Source organism: Topomyia yanbarensis, chromosome 1 (genome assembly GCF_030247195.1).
Source record: "Topomyia yanbarensis strain Yona2022 chromosome 1, ASM3024719v1, whole genome shotgun sequence".
Taxonomy (NCBI): Eukaryota; Metazoa; Arthropoda; class Insecta; order Diptera; family Culicidae; genus Topomyia; species Topomyia yanbarensis.
In genome coordinates this window covers 40166964-40186738 of record NC_080670.1, presented here as the reverse complement: position 1 = coordinate 40186738, position 19775 = coordinate 40166964, and the positions used below count along the sequence as shown (strand labels likewise).

Sequence of the window (19775 nt, the reverse complement as noted above, 5' to 3'; positions counted from 1 at the left end):
AATAATTTTATCGTTTGTACCGACTTCAACTATTCGAAACAGCGATCACCTTTTCTTCCATCCGCTATCGATCGGTACAGTTTCCATTGTTTGCCTGTGAACACAGTGGTGGGCCAAGACGGTCTGTTTGATACTGATGAGACGAAGTCCAAACACAAATCCATGAATAAAAATGTTATAATTGTATAAGTTATAAATTTATTTACTGCGTCCAAAGCGCGGACATGTGAACGCCCGTTACCGCGCGGTCATGAAGGGGTCCTAGATCCATCCCTACAATTGAACCATTCTAAAAAATGACGTTCATGTATACTGCACAACAAGTTTCAGGGCGATATGGCCGGATACTCTAGCGATATGGGGGGACTCATTCTCTTCTAGGATCTGAATCGTGCAGTTTAAATTAAACATCAGACTCGCGGTCCGTGCGAACATTCTAGCACACACTCGACCATGCAAACGGCTTTGTACAATCGAATTTGTACACGCGACATACAAACGCCCACGCGATGAAATATGTTGACATGCAAACGCTCGAACCCTTCGCGGTTATCCATGCACACCTACACACGCGATATCGGAAACATGAAAACGCCTCTGTAATTAAACATTTGAACCGTACACTTAAAATCACAATCAGAAGCACGGTCCGCCACAATTGACCTTAAGCAGTATTTTAGTAGGTGACATTTATCGTCTCGTCTGCAATTGTAACTAGTGATTCGGACAGCGAGTCCTTCCGATAAACAAACTACAGTTCCAGTTGACTACACCTGAAAACGTTTTTTCTAATGTTGGAAATGTTAAAATAGTTAGAAATTGGAAGAAGTCGCTTATCTACTCTTCCGACCATAACATCATATAATAGGAATACTTGCTATGTATAACTATGAATGAGACACTAGATTACTTTGACAGTCCTCCTTTTCATAGAATAGTGTGCCCCCTTAAATGTCATCAAATAATATTCTGGTTGACATCTCAAATTGCTTCGGCGATAGAGCAGTGAGTATACGGCGAAGTTCCCACCGAGTACAGCTATACTGATAAGCCACTGCACAAAGTATATTTTTGATTTATTCAGTTTCTAGAAACGGATATTTGACCATGCAGGGGGAATACGTATTGTTTTGTCTGAGTAAGTTGTTTTTGAGGCTGATGTTTCTTGTTTTCAACTAACAAGTGATCTCAGATTAAATGGGGCTTTCAAAGTGTTCGAGAATGACACAGGTACCTTTTTTGCAGAGTTGGTGCTGGTCCAGTGGCGTTTTCTGGCATGGTATATTCGCGTTGGTACGGGTGTCTTCGTGACTAGTTGGTGGATGTTGTAACCTCCATGATCGGTTACATTATAAATCTCGACCGACGGTGTAAATAATAAATAACTTAAATATATAATATGTACATATACCCTAGATACGTTTTGATTTGTTTACCTTTTTATAATATTTTGAATTATTTTTATTTTTTTTAATTAATAATTATTAGTATCACCCTATTGAAAATATTTATTTAAAATTTGAATTTGCTATAAAAATACCGAATGCCCCTCGATCCTTTGCGTGTCCCAATTATCCCACCGATACAATTGCGCCCTGCGAAAGACTGTTATCTCGCTCTGATAGCTAGAGTCATCTCGCTTGCTATGTACCGTGAAGAGCGGAAATATCCACCACCCAGGACTTCGTGGGATATATAAGCAGGAGCCGACAAGCATTCGGTCTCTTTTTTGGTAACAAAGTAACTAGTTTAAAATTCGGTATAGGTCGTTTTGGTTACCAAGTATTTTTTCAACAGTGATAGTGTTGGTGACAGTACGCGCTGTGTGCGGTAAAACTGTTAGTGCCAGTTGTTTCGCCTAAGTGGAAGAATCCTGACCGGCGATATCGGATCGAAAAGTTATCGAGGCCGGTACTGTTGAAAGGCCTGTGCATTTTACATTACCGACGGCTGATTCAGTGCAACATACGTTCGGTCTGTCACGACCGGCCCGTTCCGTCAATTAGCGGAGACACCACACCAGTCGGCGCAGCGTAGTTGACCCAATGGCAGTAGATACAACATGCTCAAGAGGAATGAGCGAATCAGGTGCCCAATATTGTTTCCTTTGTTTTCCTTCCCAACATTATTAACCCTTGATAGCACATGTAAAATTAAATGAAATGATGAACTAAATATTTTTCTTATGGTGTTGTTTTTATTATAATTATTTCTTAAGATTAATAAAATGTAGTGATCTAAATATTTTTCTTATTATATTTAAATATTATATGAGCCCTTTCCGCTCTCTAGTACTTTTGATTTCCGCTGTCGATATTTATATGGGAAGTGTTTCCGCAATTTTCTCCCGGATAGACCCTAGCCGAGCACGTGTAAAAAAGTAGTGCAAAAAAAACCGATATTGAATTGTTAAATTGTAACAAATGGCGCCCAACGCTAAATAATTATAAAAAGGTTTTCAATTTTAAACAAAATTGCAACCCTTTTTTACCAGGCTCCGGGAGGAATTGCAACCAATATAAAATTGTTTGAAATATTTTTACCATTTGCAGGTTATATTTATATGATTATATTTGTGATTCAAGTGATTTATATAAAGTGCAAAAAAATCTTTCCGGGTGATGATAATTACTTTAGTGATAAATTTTACCGTCTCTTTTGTTTGACCATTTACCAGAATTCAGCCTTTTTCATTTAGACTGACGGGTGAGATTAATTTCCGGGGATTGAGTGATCGTTACCTAGTTCTTTTGTTCTCATTTGAACGCTTTGTTTCGAAACCAATTGTTCTTTTTTTTCGTTTTGAAAATGGCAGAGGTTAATCTAAATTTTGATCAAGCAGTGGAATGGATGAAAACGTGGTACTACGAAATGAGGATAGATCACTTAGAACAAGATGAAATAGTTTTTGAAACTACAGTTAGATCCATCGTAATTCGCGAGGATCCCACGTTTTCCCGAAGAAAACGTAGCTTACGGGACCACCTAAAAATTGAAAAAGAAGAAAATAGGTTATACGATGCTCAACTGTCAGTTGACATTGAAGAAGAAATTCTTTTATGTCAGCAAAAATGCGCTGAAATTTGTGGTAGGCTAAAACGAAACGATAGTACCATAATGAGCCGGTGTAAAACACGATTGTCACACTACGCTCACCGTAGTTATCAGCTCCTTAACCAAACAAATAAGACTTCGGAACTAGAAAATACACTTAAAACATTATTTTTTCAAATCGTAAATACAATTAAATCAGAATTTCACCCTGAACTGGAACGCGACGGGAACGCAGACAGTGATCATGGAGATTTACTCGATGATGATACACCAGCTGGCGATGAGTCCGAAAATTCTTCGTCACCTGATGAATCGCAAGATCGAAAAAAGAAACGTAAATCGGTAGATATTGAAATGATAAATTCTCTCCAAGGTCGAATCGAGCAATTAGAAAACGAATTGGCAAGTATGCAGTGCCCGCGTAATACAGCCCCACCAGGGCCCTCAAAAAAGCAACCCTCCATTTTGAAATCAAAAGCAAATAATAACGCATGTCTTGACCAAGCCGGTACATCATCCAACACAGCTAGAAATGCCACTTTTCATCCAACCCTCGATAACAATAACCCATTCTTCGTTTACGCGAACCCGTACCAATACTGGCAACAGTCAAGCAATCACAACCCAGTTCCAACCGATCCTCGGGCATGTAATCACGGTAGCAATAATTGGCAAGAAGTAATTAATAACCATAGGCAACCTTACAATCATTCTACGACAAAGTTTATTCCCACTCCTCCGAGTAATCACTCTCAGCAAAGGTTACCGGTGTCAAAATGGCCCATTTCTAAATATGATGGCGATGATCAGGGACTTAAACTTAACGAATTCTTAGAAATTATACAAGCATTATCTGTGGCGGAACACGTTTCCGAAACCGAGTTATTTGAGTCGGCGGTGCACTTATTCTCAGGTCCAGCACTCAAATGGTACATGACTATGCGTAGTACCGGTCGCCTTTTAAACTGGCAACATTTGGTGCTAGAATTACGACGATCATTTATGCATCCAGACTTAGACGCACTTATTAAAATGAAAGTCTACCAACGTAGACAACAAAGAAATGAAACTTTCCTTGAATTTTACCACGAAATGGAAAGATTATTCCGTACAATGAGCACACAATTGCCTGACTACGAGAAAGTTCAAATTCTATTGCAGAATATTAGAATTGATTACAAAAAACAAATAAATTTTATTCCCATCGCAGACTTGGCAACCTTAGTAGCGGCAGGCCAAAAGGTGGACGCGTTAAATTTTTCAGCCTATAATAAAGTTTTTGGAAACGAAAAATCACTAGCCTCGCTAGAAAATTCCAACTCCACCAAACAAACGAGAAAAGACAGGCAGCAATCTCAGCCTTCACAACAGCAATCGAGTTCGCGTAACGCACCCAAACCTATTACCAATCAGTCATTAAACCACGCGTCCCAACGCAATGAATCTCACACTCAATCTCTCAATGCCAATGCCGCTAGGAATTCTAACAGGTCTTTACTTACCCTCGAGGCCCTAATAGATGGCCATTGTCCACCACCCTCCAACAATTGTTTCAATTGTGGTAAATGGGGTCACAAAATCCAAACCTGCAGACTACCGAGAGGTGTGTTGTGTGAAAACTGTGGTTTTCGCGGATACCCTTCTAATAACTGTCCTTTCTGCATAAAAAACGGCATGGCTGCGAGCGAAAATCGCCGTCCGCAAAGCCAGTAATTGCGTATAAATTCCAATCCACATTTTTGTCTAATTTCCAAATTGCTCCAGAAAATGTTTATGAAACTACTCCATCAACATTCTCCATTTCATACCCTTATCCCAACGATAACCGACCGTATACCACCGTGAGTTTGTACGGTAATAAGGTTCGCGCATTATTAGATAGTGGCAGCAATTTAACCATAATTAATAAATCGGTATATACACAATTAAAGTCTCCCAAAGTATCACCCCTACAAAACGCTATTTTACTACGCACGGCGAGCGGAGAGCAGCTTGATATTTTGGGACAATTATATCTCCCATTCTGTTTTAACGGGATGATGAAAGTTATTCCTACGCTGGTAGTCCCCAACCTTGCCATAAACTGTATTTGTGGCATGGACTTTTGGAAAAAATTCAATATTCAACCCCAGATTCACGAATGTCTCTCAGTGGAAGCCGATGACGAGTCGGCTATCAGTAACCATACGCCCCCATCAACAGTTCTCAATGCCGAGGAAGAAATTTGTATTGCAGAGATAAAAACCTTATTCTTATCGGCAAAACAGGGCGAACCACTTACATTGACTCCCCTAGCTGTTCACCGCATCGAAATCCAAGATGAGTGGAAGCGAAAACCTCCGATTAGACAGTTCCCCTACGTAATGTCTCCTCGAACTCAAGGGCTAGTCGCGGGAGAATTACAGCGGCTGCTTAAAGCAGGCATAATTGAACGCAGCAATTCTGAATGGTCTTTAAACTGCGTACCCGTTATCAAACCGAACAAAGTCCGACTTTGCTTGGACGCACGCAAAATAAACGAGCGCACTATTCGTGATGCATATCCTTTACCACACCCTTGTCGCATATTGGGGCAGCTTCCGAAAGCGAGATATTTATCTACTATCGACCTATCGGAAGCTTTCCTTCAAATACCTCTCGACCCACACTCCAGAAAATTTACGGCATTCAGTGTGCAAGGAAAGGGTCTATTCCAATACACCCGAATGCCATTTGGTTTAGTTAACAGTCCCGCCACGCTTGCCAGACTGATGGACCAGGTTCTTGGCCACGGCATTTTAGAGCCAAATGTCTTCGTATACCTCGATGATATTGTCGTGGTAACGGAGACATTTGAGCAACACGTGCGCTTACTGCGCGAAATTGCCAAGCGCCTGAGGCAAGCAAATCTAAGCATTAACATAGAAAAGTCCCAGTTCGGAGTCTCTGAAATCCCATTCCTAGGTTATCTCCTTGGTACGAAAGGTCTGCGTACTAACCCTGACAAAATCAGGCCAATTGTCGAATACGCAAGACCGGATACCGTAACCAAACTGAGGAGATTTCTAGGAATGGCGAACTATTACCGTCGATTTATACCAGGATTCAGTGGCATTACCTCTGCACTGACAGACCTTTTGAAAACTAAAACAAAAAAGATTATATGGAACGATCATGCCGAGAAAGCATTTTGTGACGTCAAAGAATTACTGATCTCCACTCCTATTCTCGGCAGTCCAAATTTCAACTTACCTTTTTCAATCCAAACTGATGCCAGTGACGTAGCTGTCGCTGGGATTCTCACCCAAAAACACGAAGAGGGGGAGAAAGTTATATCTTACTTCTCTCACAAGCTCACTACTCCTCAGAAAAATTATCATGCCGCTGAGAAGGAGGCACTAGCCGCTCTTCTAGCAATAGACGCATTTCGGGGCTATATTGAAGGCTATCATTTTACATTAGTCACTGATTCGTCAGCTTTAACACACATTCTCAACACTAAATGGAAAGTTGGGTCCCGATGCAGTAGGTGGAGTTTGGTTCTGCAGCAGTACGACATGACGGTGGCACACCGGAAAGGTAAAGACCATATCGTTCCAGATGCCTTGTCCCGAAGCACTGCTGCGATCCAGCCTTCCCCTGCCGCATCGTGGCGCAATTCATTAATAGCAAAAATACAACTTAAACCAGACGACTACATAGATTTTAAAGTTGACAACGGTCAACTCTACAAGTTTGTGACATCAAAAGGCGAACCCTACGACAGTCGCTTTGAGTGGAAACTAATTCCCGAACTGGATGAGGTCACTCAAATCATCAGGGAGAATCATGATGATGTATTCCACCCAGGCTTTGAAAAAACCCGCTCTAGAATTCAAAAGCGATACTACTGGCCCCAAATGGCCACAAACATTCGGTCTTACATTCAAAATTGTCAAACCTGCAAAGAAGTTAAACCAGCCTCCGTACCGGTGGCGCCCGAAATGGGTAAATTTAGGGAGGCCTCTCGACCGTGGCAAATAATATCTTTAGATTTTGTCGGTCCTTTGCCACGCAGTCGCAAAGGTAATCAACATATGTTAGTTATAACCGACTATTTTTCTAAGTGGGTTATGATACATCCCTTACGAAAGCTTGAGAGCTCAGCCATGTGTGCGATTCTTCGCGACCACTGGTTCTTTCGAAATTCCGTCCCAGAGATAGTAATTTCCGATAATGGAAGTCCTTTTATCTCTAAGGAATTTAAGAACTTGGTGGATCGTTTCGGAATAACACACTGGCTGAACTCCAAGTATCATTCTCAAGCAAACCCGGTCGAGAGGGTGAATCGAACGATAAACGCTGCCATTCGGACATACGTTCAAGATGATCAGCGCCTATGGGATACAAAACTACCTGAAATAGAATTAATCTTAAACACCAGCATTCACTCTGCTACTGGGTTTACTCCGTATTTTGTGACACACGGCCACGAACTTTCGGAAAGGGGGGCCGACCATCGCCTATTTCGTCACGGGAAAAATTGCTCAGAGGAGGAAAGGGAATCAAAGCGTAAACAAATGTTTACAAAAATCTACGATTTGGTCATCAAAAACCTGGCCAAAGCACACGAGACCGCGCGAAGGCATTATAACCTCCGACACAAACGGTTTTCCAAATCCTTCTGCCAAGGTCAACTCGTTTTCAGAAGAAACACTAAACTGTCTAGCGCGATCGAGCACTACAACGCGAAGTACGGCCGACAATACCTACCGTGCAAAATATCTGCGAAAGTCGGATCCAACTCATACCGACTGGAAGACCTATCAGGGAAAGATCTGGGGGTTTGGCCGGCCATTCATTTAAAGCCGGGGTAAAAAAAACACTAGGTCTTAATTTCATTCTTTATTTGGTTAGGCTGTATCCTTGTATCGGGGTGGGAAACTGAAAAAAAAGAGCTTTTAATTGTAAAATATATACTCACCTGAAGCAATGAACCCCCGACGATTTCCCCGGTAACATAATCTAAAAAAAAGAGGTCCAAATTAGCCACCAAAACACCTTAAAAAAACATTTCCTCACCTAAAATAAGCAAACCTACTTTCGGTCATCCATTCTTCAACATAATGTTTTGTATTTGTTGATTCTCTGCTGTCATTATCGTTTTGACGTCTGACATTCTCCTCCGTTCAGGAGTTGACCTAACGGGTGGCACAAAAGTGGGTTCTATGAAAAAGAAAGGCAACCCGGTGCATTCGATGTTATATGTGAGGGAACACGGAGCACAGTGGGTCAAACCTGATCGACTATGGAAATTTATTATTAATCTAAATTCGATCAGTTCGTCGACAAACTAAAATGATCATAATTGAGAAAGCCTATAGAATAGGCATAATATTAGGGCGCCCTAGAATAGAGATAGATTTTTAGTTAAGGAATGAATGTCTGAGGAAAGAATGCGTGATGTGAAGCATGAGAGATAAGTGATTGATGTGAATGAAATGCCTGAATGTAAGATGTGAATGTGATATGATTGAAAGCGGACGAATGTAAGAATGAGCGAAAAAAAAGAACAAGTGGGTTTTAATAATACTTAGAAACTTTTGGTTTTAGTTTACATGCTAACGACCGGATAAAAGGAGAAGGGAGATGTTTTCTCGATATCTTTGAAATCTCCTTCCATGAGTAATTCACCTAGTCAATCTAGTCCACCTTTCTTGGCAGGAATTTGGATGAGTTCTGGTATTATGGTCAAATGAGGGAGTGGTATGAAATACTATTTTATCTGACGGATCCTGAGATTGCAAAATAGCACAATTAATAAAAATCACCCTGAATCACAAATATACTCTTCCGTGGCGAGTCTCACCAATTGAAAATCTTATAATACAGCAGAAAAGATCCTTTGGGAAAATCATTGTTCTGTATTAAAATGGATATTCAAAGGGCAGTAGGCCCACGATTTATAATCTGAAATTGGATACCCCAAATCAAACTTCTTTTGAACATGGCGAGTCTCACCGCTCTAAATTCAAATAATGTGGTAGAAAAGAGCTCCTTATGGATCAATCATTGTTCTACATTATCTTGGAATTGCAGTGGCAGCAGGCCCATGGCTTAGTCAACATATTTTAGATTTTTTTTATAAACATGGCGAGTCTCACCGCTCTGAATTCAAATAATGTGGTAGAAAAGAGCTCCTTATGGATCAATCATTGTTCTACATTACCTTGGAATCGCAGCGGCAGTAGGCCCATGGCTTAGTCAAAATATTGTCCCCAACATGGCGAGTCTCACCGCTTTAAATTCAAATAATGTGGAAGAAAAGAGCTTCCTATGGATCAATCATTGTTCTACATTACCTTGAAATCGCAGCGGCAGCAGGCCCATGGTGGAGCTTAAACACAACCAAAAAAAAATACTTTTTTTCTAACCGGCTCTGGGAGGATTGTAACCTCCATGATCGGTTACATTATAAATCTCGACCGACGGTGTAAATAATAAATAACTTAATTATATAATATGTACATATACCCTAGATACGTTTTGATTTGTTTACCTTTTTATAATATTTTGAATTATTTTTATTTTTTTTAATTAATAATTATTAGTATCACCCTATTGAAAATATTTATTTAAAATTTGAATTTGCTATAAAAATACCGAATGCCCCTCGATCCTTTGCGTGTCCCAATTATCCCACCGATACAATTGCGCCCTGCGAAAGACTGTTATCTCGCTCTGATAGCTAGAGTCATCTCGCTTGCTATGTACCGTGAAGAGCGGAAATATCCACCACCCAGGACTTCGTGGGATATATAAGCAGGAGCCGACAAGCATTCGGTCTCTTTTTTGGTAACAAAGTAACTAGTTTAAAATTCGGTATAGGTCGTTTTGGTTACCAAGTATTTTTTCAACAGTGATAGTGTTGGTGACAGTACGCGCTGTGTGCGGTAAAACTGTTAGTGCCAGTTGTTTCGCCTAAGTGGAAGAATCCTGACCGGCGATATCGGATCGAAAAGTTATCGAGGCCGGTACTGTTGAAAGGCCTGTGCATTTTACATTACCGACGGCTGATTCAGTGCAACATACGTTCGGTCTGTCACGACCGGCCCGTTCCGTCAATTAGCGGAGACACCACACCAGTCGGCGCAGCGTAGTTGACCCAATGGCAGTAGATACAACATGCTCAAGAGGAATGAGCGAATCAGGTGCCCAATATTGTTTCCTTTGTTTTCCTTCCCAACATTATTAACCCTTGATAGCACATGTAAAATTAAATGAAATGATGAACTAAATATTTTTCTTATGGTGTTGTTTTTATTATAATTATTTCTTAAGATTAATAAAATGTAGTGATCTAAATATTTTTCTTATTATATTTAAATATTATATGAGCCCTTTCCGCTCTCTAGTACTTTTGATTTCCGCTGTCGATATTTATATGGGAAGTGTTTCCGCAATTTTCTCCCGGATAGACCCTAGCCGAGCACGTGTAAAAAAGTAGTGCAAAAAAAACCGATATTGAATTGTTAAATTGTAACAATGTGTGTTCCTACTTACGAGTGAATTGATCACTTTACTTGGGTGGGAATACATGTGGGTCCAGCTAGTTTTCGACTCTTTTGATCTTGACCTTGAGTATGTTAGCCAATCATTCACGTACATCTTCGCCCGCGATCTCGGTAACATAAAATCGTCCCGGTGGTTCAGTGAACGTTTTGCACATTTAAATTTATAAACGCATCCACACCCCATCTGAACTGTTGAATCGATATCACAATCAGAATTGACGGCAATTGTCCTTAGCATGTGTGTTAGTGGGTGACATTTCCCATCTCGTCTGCAATTGTAGTGAGTGATTCTGATAGGGAGCCCTTCCGAGAACCAAGCTCTACAGCTTCAGTTGGAACAAACTTAATATTTTTTTCTAATGTTAAAATCGTTAGAAAGTTTGAAATTCTCCAAAATGTATCAAGACAAGATCAAAAACTAACAGAATAATAGCAAAGATGAACAATAAGAACAATTATTCTATTCTATTCTATTCTAACCCTTACACAGCCAGTATTGAAAAGCATCCTGGAAAACACTGCAGTTATTCTGTAGTGTTTTTCTTGTCAATATTAATATTTGAAGAATATTTTCATATGTCGCTAATATTAAAACGGCCAGGCATACTGTGCAGAGTTGGGTTTGAAGATGTTTCAAAATTAGACGGCAATTAAATTATTCCTTTAATGAATAATTTAAATAACGAATTGTTTTGAATCTTAAAGGAGGAAGAAACGAGGACAACCGTACCGACTGTTTCGGTTTAAGGAGATATAATAAATCGTTGGGAGTAACTTGGCTAAGAAAATTAATGTCACTCCTTTGGTCCTTTGGGATGGGAATACAATTAAAACAAAAAGAGTACAATAAATGGGACATGAAAAATAATATCAATAGCAAAAAGAACAAAATGAAGAAGCAGAACAATAGTAACATTTGCAAAAAACACTAGCGAGCGATGTAAACAACACAACTAAAACCAGCAAAACAAACACATGTTATGGAAAAAAAATTACTGGCATTGATTCCAGCAAACAGACACTTTTGCATTTCCTCGAACCCACTGGTTGTTTTGTCGAAATTCAAAGCTCAAACGTACACTAAACCAACACAAAGTGAAAAATCGCTCGCGATCGATGACCGCGCGCCTACTGCGCTTTGCTACAAATCTTCTTCTGCTTCTCATTGACTGTTGTTACTGCGGTTGCAGTTGTTGATATTTTTTTTGTTTTCCTCCCCAAAAACGCAACCTAAACCATGCGGTTTTTATTTACCACTTGCTAGCATGGTTAGTTTTTTTTTGCGCCATCATGTACCCACTTTACCCTCGCTTTCTACCACCAGGATCGACTCACCGATGGTGCTGGAGTTTAGCCGAACAAGAGGCCACAACCGAACAGAAGAAAAAAAATCGTTCCCTCTCGTACCAAACTCAACCAACACGTATGTGAATTATCTAAAAAAAAGAAGCGTCCTTCCTGACGATGGTGGGGTGCCCACAGAAACATCTTCACACCGTCGTCACCAAAAGGTGAGGGTAAGGAAAAAGGAGGCACATCACCGGGTGCGTTGATCCACAACGACTTCTGGCAACCCCCATCGGCATGGTTCGGGGGTCCTGTCTTTTTTTTTTAGAGTTGAGTTCAAGCACCCCTAATCCGAAGTCCCCCTGAGAGCACGGATTTTGGGAGAAAGCAAACAGAACGAGTTTAGAGCTTTGTTTTTTTTTCTTGCTGGACAGTGTCTTACATCGCGAGTTTCGCGATGCATGGTCCCTTCCTAAAACAGGTAATCAGGTAGGAATCGCAGCAGGTCCTGCTTTTTTTGGTTGGTTGGCCTGTTTCGAAGGATCCCTGTAAATATAGAGTTAGAACGAGCAATTACGACTAAATTTGTCTTCCGAGTAGTTCCCACACGAGGGTCACCACATTAGCCTGGTGGTGGCCCTCTCTTCCCTTTCGAGGTCGGTTTGGTTTTCGGTTGTTTTGCCTTTCAGCGTAGCAGCAATTAGGCACCCTTCCGATTTCCGTGTGCAGCAGGCTGCGGCCTGCTGCGGTTAATTGAAATTTTTGACATTTAGAATGAGTTTTGTTTTCATTCGTTCGGATCTTGCATCATCGTGCGCGAAAATTGTTGCACTTGGGCGCAGCCATGACAAAAAAAACCCAGTGTGTGGCGTGGTTGCAAATATTCTACAACCCACTCGCTCTAACGCGGCGGCGGCGGTGACCGGGTTGGGTTCGGTGTTGGTCGTCGTTGCTGAGTCAGTGTAGTGTTAGTGGCAGTATTAGCGCTACCGCACAGAATGCAAAATGGTATCAACTCTGCCGGAAGGGTGTGTGAGACTGTGTTGGTATACCGTTGCACAAAATTCCGAAAGTATGCGAATGACGATCGTTTCAGTTGCGCCCTGGTCGCCACGAAGAGGTCTGTGCGGGGAAACTGCACGCGAGATGTGCGGCCATCCGAGATCGTTGGTATAGTTGCAGTCGCAGAGGGCCCGCATTATATCGTCCACGAATGATGTGAAGCTTATGCTTCGCTTGAGTTGTAATTAGACTGACTGTTCACAGCGGCTTGACAATAGACAGCGATAACGGGGGGCATCATTTATGGTCGATTCTACACCGCATTCGCCGTTCGACGGCTTGATGGGTTCTTTTTTTCGGCGAAGGAGGTCGGGTTCCGAGGGGTTTTCTGCGGAATCGATGACCGCGCGGTTGATGTAATGCAACGCCACATACCAGAACAGTATAGCAGTAGATAGTCCAAAATGCATCGTAATTCCTACTTTGTATTTGTGGCGGATGTTGGTGTGTGCGATGGAAGCCGGGTCCGGTTTCGTTTAATATCGACGACGGACGACGATTCTTGCTGCTCGAACGAAACGAACGATTCCGAAGATATGTACGAGTGTGTGTGTGGGATGTGATGCAGGCGTGTGCGGTTTCATTTGCAGATTTTGGCATGCTGATGTGTGGCATGGTTTTCTGCTGGTACCAAGGCTTGCTGCGAGTGCGGATTATTTCCCACTGAATGCATTTTCGGAACGCTAGGGTGGATCGTTGTATTTACATTAGAAGCTAAATACTACATTTTTTTTGAGAAAATTCGTTGGTTCAGATTATCAGAATACCAGTTTAGATAAACTTTTCTATATGCATTTTTGATGTTCACTCGAAAAGTTTTTCAGCAACGATGCACCTTGCGTCTCCACTAGTGCCGTCTTAATGCATGTGCGCTAGAACGTCACAAAATGCATTGTGTCAGTAAACCAAGGAGATTGCCCACGAACTGGTACAGGGAAATGGTGTTTAGAGGTAACCTTAGCGAGATTATTGAAAATAATCCGTGTTTAAGAAGTTAATCCAAACACATATTCTAACTCCCTAAAATTTTGTGAAGCACAACTTTTCTATATATTTTAGAGGAATAAAAGAACTGATCCATTGGGAATTTTATGTGCGTGGGGAATACGCATGGTCTTGTCTGAGTGGAATGATGATTGTTGAATCATGTATGAGGGCTGGCAATTGACAGTTCACGAGAAGAATAGAAACCCACGAACTAGGAATAATAATTCAGAATTCAGATACTGTTTGATTCAATTAAACATAAGCAACACTCCCAGCCGTTGACTTCCTGGAGCTAAAGTTGCTTTTTTCCAACTTAATTCAACAAATGGTAAATCTGTCATAAATTCTCGGCAGCCGGCTGCCCAGAGCAATAAATACATGATAACACTCCTGAGAGTTGCACAGATCATAACCACTCACTAACACCGTCGAGTGCTTATTATCTCATATACTCTCACAATTTCTCTCATTCAAAACATACAAGCGTTCGCGGCCTTCGCGATATGTCAAACCTGGTCACAGATGCAAACATGCAATTGTAATCATACACATACTCACGCCCGCAATCTCGCCAACATTAAAACACCCCAGTAACTAAGTGAACGTTTTAGTACTTATATATTTACAAGCGCAATTACAAGCATTAACCCACCGCTCACTCGATCATGAATCATTCACATTCGAAAGTCTCTACCATTGGTCCTCGCAGCATAGACTCAGTTAGACCAATCCAAAAATGTCGCTCATATCCACTGGACAACACGTTTCATTAGTAAACCGAACCTAACCGCACATTGAAAATTAAGCATCAGGTTCACGGTCCGCGTGATCACTTAAGTACGCAGGTGAATATGCGAATGGTTAATCGGCTATGATATCGAATCTATTCAACCGAAGTTACATACCCGCTAGAACACGCGATAAAACCGTTAACATACAAATGCTCGAAACCTTCGCGATCATCTACACACACCCACGCCCGCGATCACGCAAACAGGATAACACCACGGTGACTAAGTAAACGTTTTAGCACCTTTAAATTTACAAATGTGGTTTCAAGAGTGAACTTACAAACATCCGCGCTCGCGCCATCATGAATCGGTCACTTCCGGAAGTCGGGGGGGGGGGGGGGGGGTCACCATGCCTGCAATTACCCAATTCAAAAAAAAAAGAAAGCTTGTATCCACTAGACAACACGTTCCATGACGATACGACCCAGGATTCTAGTGATATGGAAGAGTTCACTCTCTTCTAGCATCTGAACCGTAAACTGAAAATTAGGTATCAGAATCACGGTCCGGGCGATCATCCAAGAACACACGCGAATATGCGGTTATAAAATAAAATTTATAAACGCTAAGTTACATACACGTTAGCATACGCCACATACCAACGTATACGCGATCGAACATGATAGCGTTCAAACGCTCGAGTCTTTCGCGATGATACACGTACAATAAATATCACATTCCGAATTACGGCCCACTGCAAAAGGCCTTAAGCAGTGCTTAGTAGGTGACATTTCCCGGCTTGTCTGCAATTGTAGTGAGTGATTCTGACGGGGAGCCCTTCCGAGACCCTAACTCTACAGCTCCAGTAGGACAACTCTAGAATAAGTATGATCACAAACCGGTAAAAAGCAGCCAATGATGTTGAGAAGCAACTTGTGAAAAAGTTGAATAGACGTATCAAACCAAAAGTTCGAATTTTCCTTTGGAGAGAAAAAAAAAGCCGCAAAACCTACTGTACCTTCCGACTACAATAAACATAGGCAACATTTTCTTCTATTTTGTAGCAGGCTTTGATTTGTTTATTGTAGGATCCATAAGTTAAATGACAAAAAAGAAACAGTTGAAAATAATTTCGGTGAATTTTCAAAAAAGCTGGAAAAAAATTTTATAGCAGAAAAACCGTGTTGATTATTTTGCGCTAAAGAACGCGAAAAATTCTTTTCGGGGTAGTTAAAAAAATGGGTTCTAAATCTGACATGGACATGAAATTCAATAACCAAGTAAAATAACCGCCACTCACCCCAGTGGGTCTGGATTCAATCCTAACCAAGGTAGTTGAGATTATCTGAGGTGGCAAATCGGTTGTCCCGTCTTCCTTCGGAAAAGGAAGTAAAGCCGTTAGTCCCGCACCGTGTGTTGATGGGCCGATATCTAAGGCCCAGATGCCGAAGTCACCTCTCTGGCATCGGTGAAAGACACTCAGCGATGTGATCAAAAAATAAAATAGAAAAATATAAGTGAAATAATTGTTTCGGTATCGAAACTTCAACTAAAAATCTAACTGATAATTAAGGGTTGAGAAAATTGAAAGTAAATGAGTTGTTACCATACCCCTCCTAATGCAAAAAAAGAGGCGCAAGCCTATGAGAACAATGGGGTTTCAAGAGATCAAAAAAATGTCTAATAAATAAATGCATCTAAAAGATAAGAAATTATTATAAAGCAATGTTTATAGACCAAAGAAGAATATGTAAATTCCTTCGGTTTATTAAAAAGAAAATACTATGTCCCGAATTTATCAGCCTACCTATAATGTAGCATTCGTTTGATGGAAACGGGTCATCACTGTATTAATACTTTTGCGAAAACTGATTGTGCCTATTTATATTGGCAACTGGCAACATAAGAGCCTCACACTATTTGCACTGAAACTAGAATGAGTAGCAATTATTTGAAAGCAACTATTAACTATTTGATTTAACTTCATCCATCCAATAAATGATTTTATTTTGATTAAATCGTGCTCATCCAAGCAACCGCAGCACTTTATTCACCGTCCGAGCAACGTACACAAAGTAAATGAACTACTGAGCCCCCCATCCACGGGATGCACCATACAGCACGACGAACGAGTCGGGTCATTATCTGCTTTAGTAAAATGACCCGATCAATCTTTGTGATAATCACCAGACGCTAAGGACAAAAACAAAGCAGAATTTTGTTGACTAACGTACTGAAACAGGTAATACTGTCACGAATCTACCATCAGTCTCTCGCAACACACATGCAGCAGCATTGCTTTTTCTCACTTTTTCTCTTTGTGTGTATCCTCGCTCCAGAGGTTTGTGTGTTGCTGCGCAGCAGAATAAACTGTGTGTCCCCTGCTTTTTGTATTGTTTATTTTGGCGCAATAATTACAGCAAAAGGAAATCTCAACTTTCTGGATACTTACAGTTTTTTTGTTGTGTTGTTTTGAGTTTCTATCATAGCAACCATCGAAGGCAGCGGTGGAATTGTTTCACACTGGTCAATTTTTGTTTGTTTCTACTTGGGCAGCTGACCCAATTGTTGAGATTGTTGTGATAGTGATGAAAATTCGTTGTTTTGGATAATTTAAATCATTTTAAGGTAAGTATATCGGGTAATAAATTTAATAATTCTACTATTACTGCATGAATTTGTGTAGTAATAGTAACAAATGTCTGCATTGGTGCGCTAACTATTTCGCTAGCGGGAGTAGTGTTTTTTTTTTTTATCAAAGTGTGTTACTAAGTGAAAACAAAACCGATCGCATGTACCTTCTAATGAGAAGTTAAATTGTACTTGCCAATATCAAACGGAATTGTATGGCTATTTTTTTGCATGATATGTGTTACAAGCATTGGGCCAAGGTAGCTTCCCGTGTCGCACAGTGATTACCGTCCATACAAAAGTCGTACAAAACCTCAAAGGTCCGAATTTGATAAAAACTTCATGTTAGGGTAATTTTGTGACGCTGAATTCATGTTTGTAGTTCAATTTTTATTTTTGCATTTCTTACAACAGAATAGAATTCGCTCAAACTTTGCAAACTTTTTCCGAGACCCGAAGGGCCCAGTCTCATGTACCAATCGAATCAGGTCGATAAATTGTCTGTATGTGTGTGTCTGTATGTATGTACATTAATGTCATGTAATCATCGAAGGTCTAACGTGACCATTTGACACCATTATTTAGGTTTATGGGTATGCTGTTTACTTTCTGAGATATGGGTCTTTTTTCTTTCTTCAAAACACATGTACTGGTGTTGTAGGGGTACAACTAAACCGATTCAAGGAATTCGATTCCGAAAACATTTTGGGAATTCGCTCAATAATTAATTAAATATTTCTCAAAAATTAATATGCAAGTTCGCTTCAAAGCGAAAATTAGTCCAGAGTTGGTGTATTTATTTAAGCATTGCGTTTAGTTGTGAGGTAGTTTTTGGGTGGCATATGAATACACAGATCACCGTTTAATCCACCTAGTAGAGAGAAAATAGATTTCTAATATAATTAATATTCATATCATACTCATAGCATCACCGAGAGCAACTGTATTTTTGTATTACAAATTTTTTGGGAAAATTTGACTTCTTTTTCAAAATTTATGTTATAGTGGCCATGGCGGAAAAATTACCAGTTGCATTATTTATAATAAAGATGCAAAGAATCAAAATATCGCCCAATATGTATGCAAAAATAATGTCACTGCACTAGCCATCATTTATCATTTCTCGCCCTCGTGTTCGGGGCAACTTTCACGACTCTCATTTATCCTGCTATTTCTCAATTCATTTCTAAGTTGTGTCATAAAATCTTCAACGAATCTGAGATATTTGTTGATGTCCAAGCTAATTTGATGTTTGCGATGTAATTGTGTAGGTTTAGGAAGTCAAAACTTTTTTTGTTTGCTCTTTCTCTACAAATAGATTTTCCATTTTAGTGTAGAGCAGAGTTTGTATTCTGAGAAAACTACAACTAAACAAATAATTCATTTTTTTCTAGCTTTTTGACGTAAAGGTCAATCGCTATTTAGGATTTTTTGGTGGCATCCATCGTAAAAATTTGATCGAAATGGTGAGTTAAGCGAAAGCAATTAGGTGAAAAAGAATTCACCCAGAAGCATGATTTGAACCGGCAACCCTTGAAACTCTGACTCAATGCAATGGGATACGATGACGTCCCAGAAATAACGCATGATTATCGTAGCTACTACGCAGCGCTAACAGCTACAAGAATTATCCGTAGAAATGGAGTTATTGCAATTGTTCTGATTGAATTGCACTGTAGTAGTGCTGCCAGAGACCGTTTCAGTTATCGGCGAAAAAATATATGTTAATGTATCTTCGTTGTCTTAAAATATTGTTGAAAGCTGATGCATCTTATCAATTTTGAATGTCTTGGATTACCTTTTCCGTCTAGGTAAACTATTTAAAAAAATTTTGCTGGAAATGTGAGAGGCACCTATCTTGGTCAAAACAGATTTTTCGTGTTTCTTTACTCCAACACTTTTGAGATAAAAATCTTTTTGGAACCCTATACGTGCTAGAAAAAAGTTGGGCGTGGAATAGTTAATTTCATCCATATTATTCATTTTGTTTGTTTTATACGATAACGTGTTAATTTATTTATTAATTAATTGTTCTATTGCTATTATTCATTTAAATTTTTTATAATTTTCTTATTTTTTCCAGTTTCCTATATTTTATTCAGTTTCTTCATTTTATTAATATTATTAATGCTAATTCAATCCTTTATTTTATTAATTTCATCGAATTTTTTAGTTTGAATGAATTTAATTTATTCTATCATTTGTTTTTCACTAATTTGCTTTATTTACTTTATTAATTTGATTTATATTAACCATTCTGCCTATCTCATGAATTTGATAACTATTTTTCGCTGGTTCGCTCTATTATTTTTTAATATTTTAGTTGTTTTGTTGATTCTCTATAATTTATTCAGTTTATTCGAGGTTTTATGCGTGCATGAGTTAAAACTGTGTTCGCCTCACCTCTATTTGGGTGCCAACTTCGCTTGAGTTCTGCAAACTAATGAATTGAATCATTCACTGTGATATGTGTAACAAATGTTAAATGAAT

At 39.8% G+C, this 19775-nt stretch overlaps 1 long non-coding RNA gene across 1 annotated transcript; it reads right to left on the bottom strand.

Moving 5' to 3' along the window:
* Window positions 1-2659: 2659 nt before the first annotated feature.
* LOC131677422 (uncharacterized) lies at window positions 2660-8399 on the bottom strand. The gene is made up of 3 exons (XR_009303342.1): window positions 8095-8399; window positions 7997-8037; window positions 2660-2985 (listed from the first exon to the last, which is right to left on the bottom strand). It is a non-coding gene; the product is annotated as an uncharacterized LOC131677422 (long non-coding RNA).
* Between the last annotated feature and the right edge of the window lie 11376 nt (window positions 8400-19775).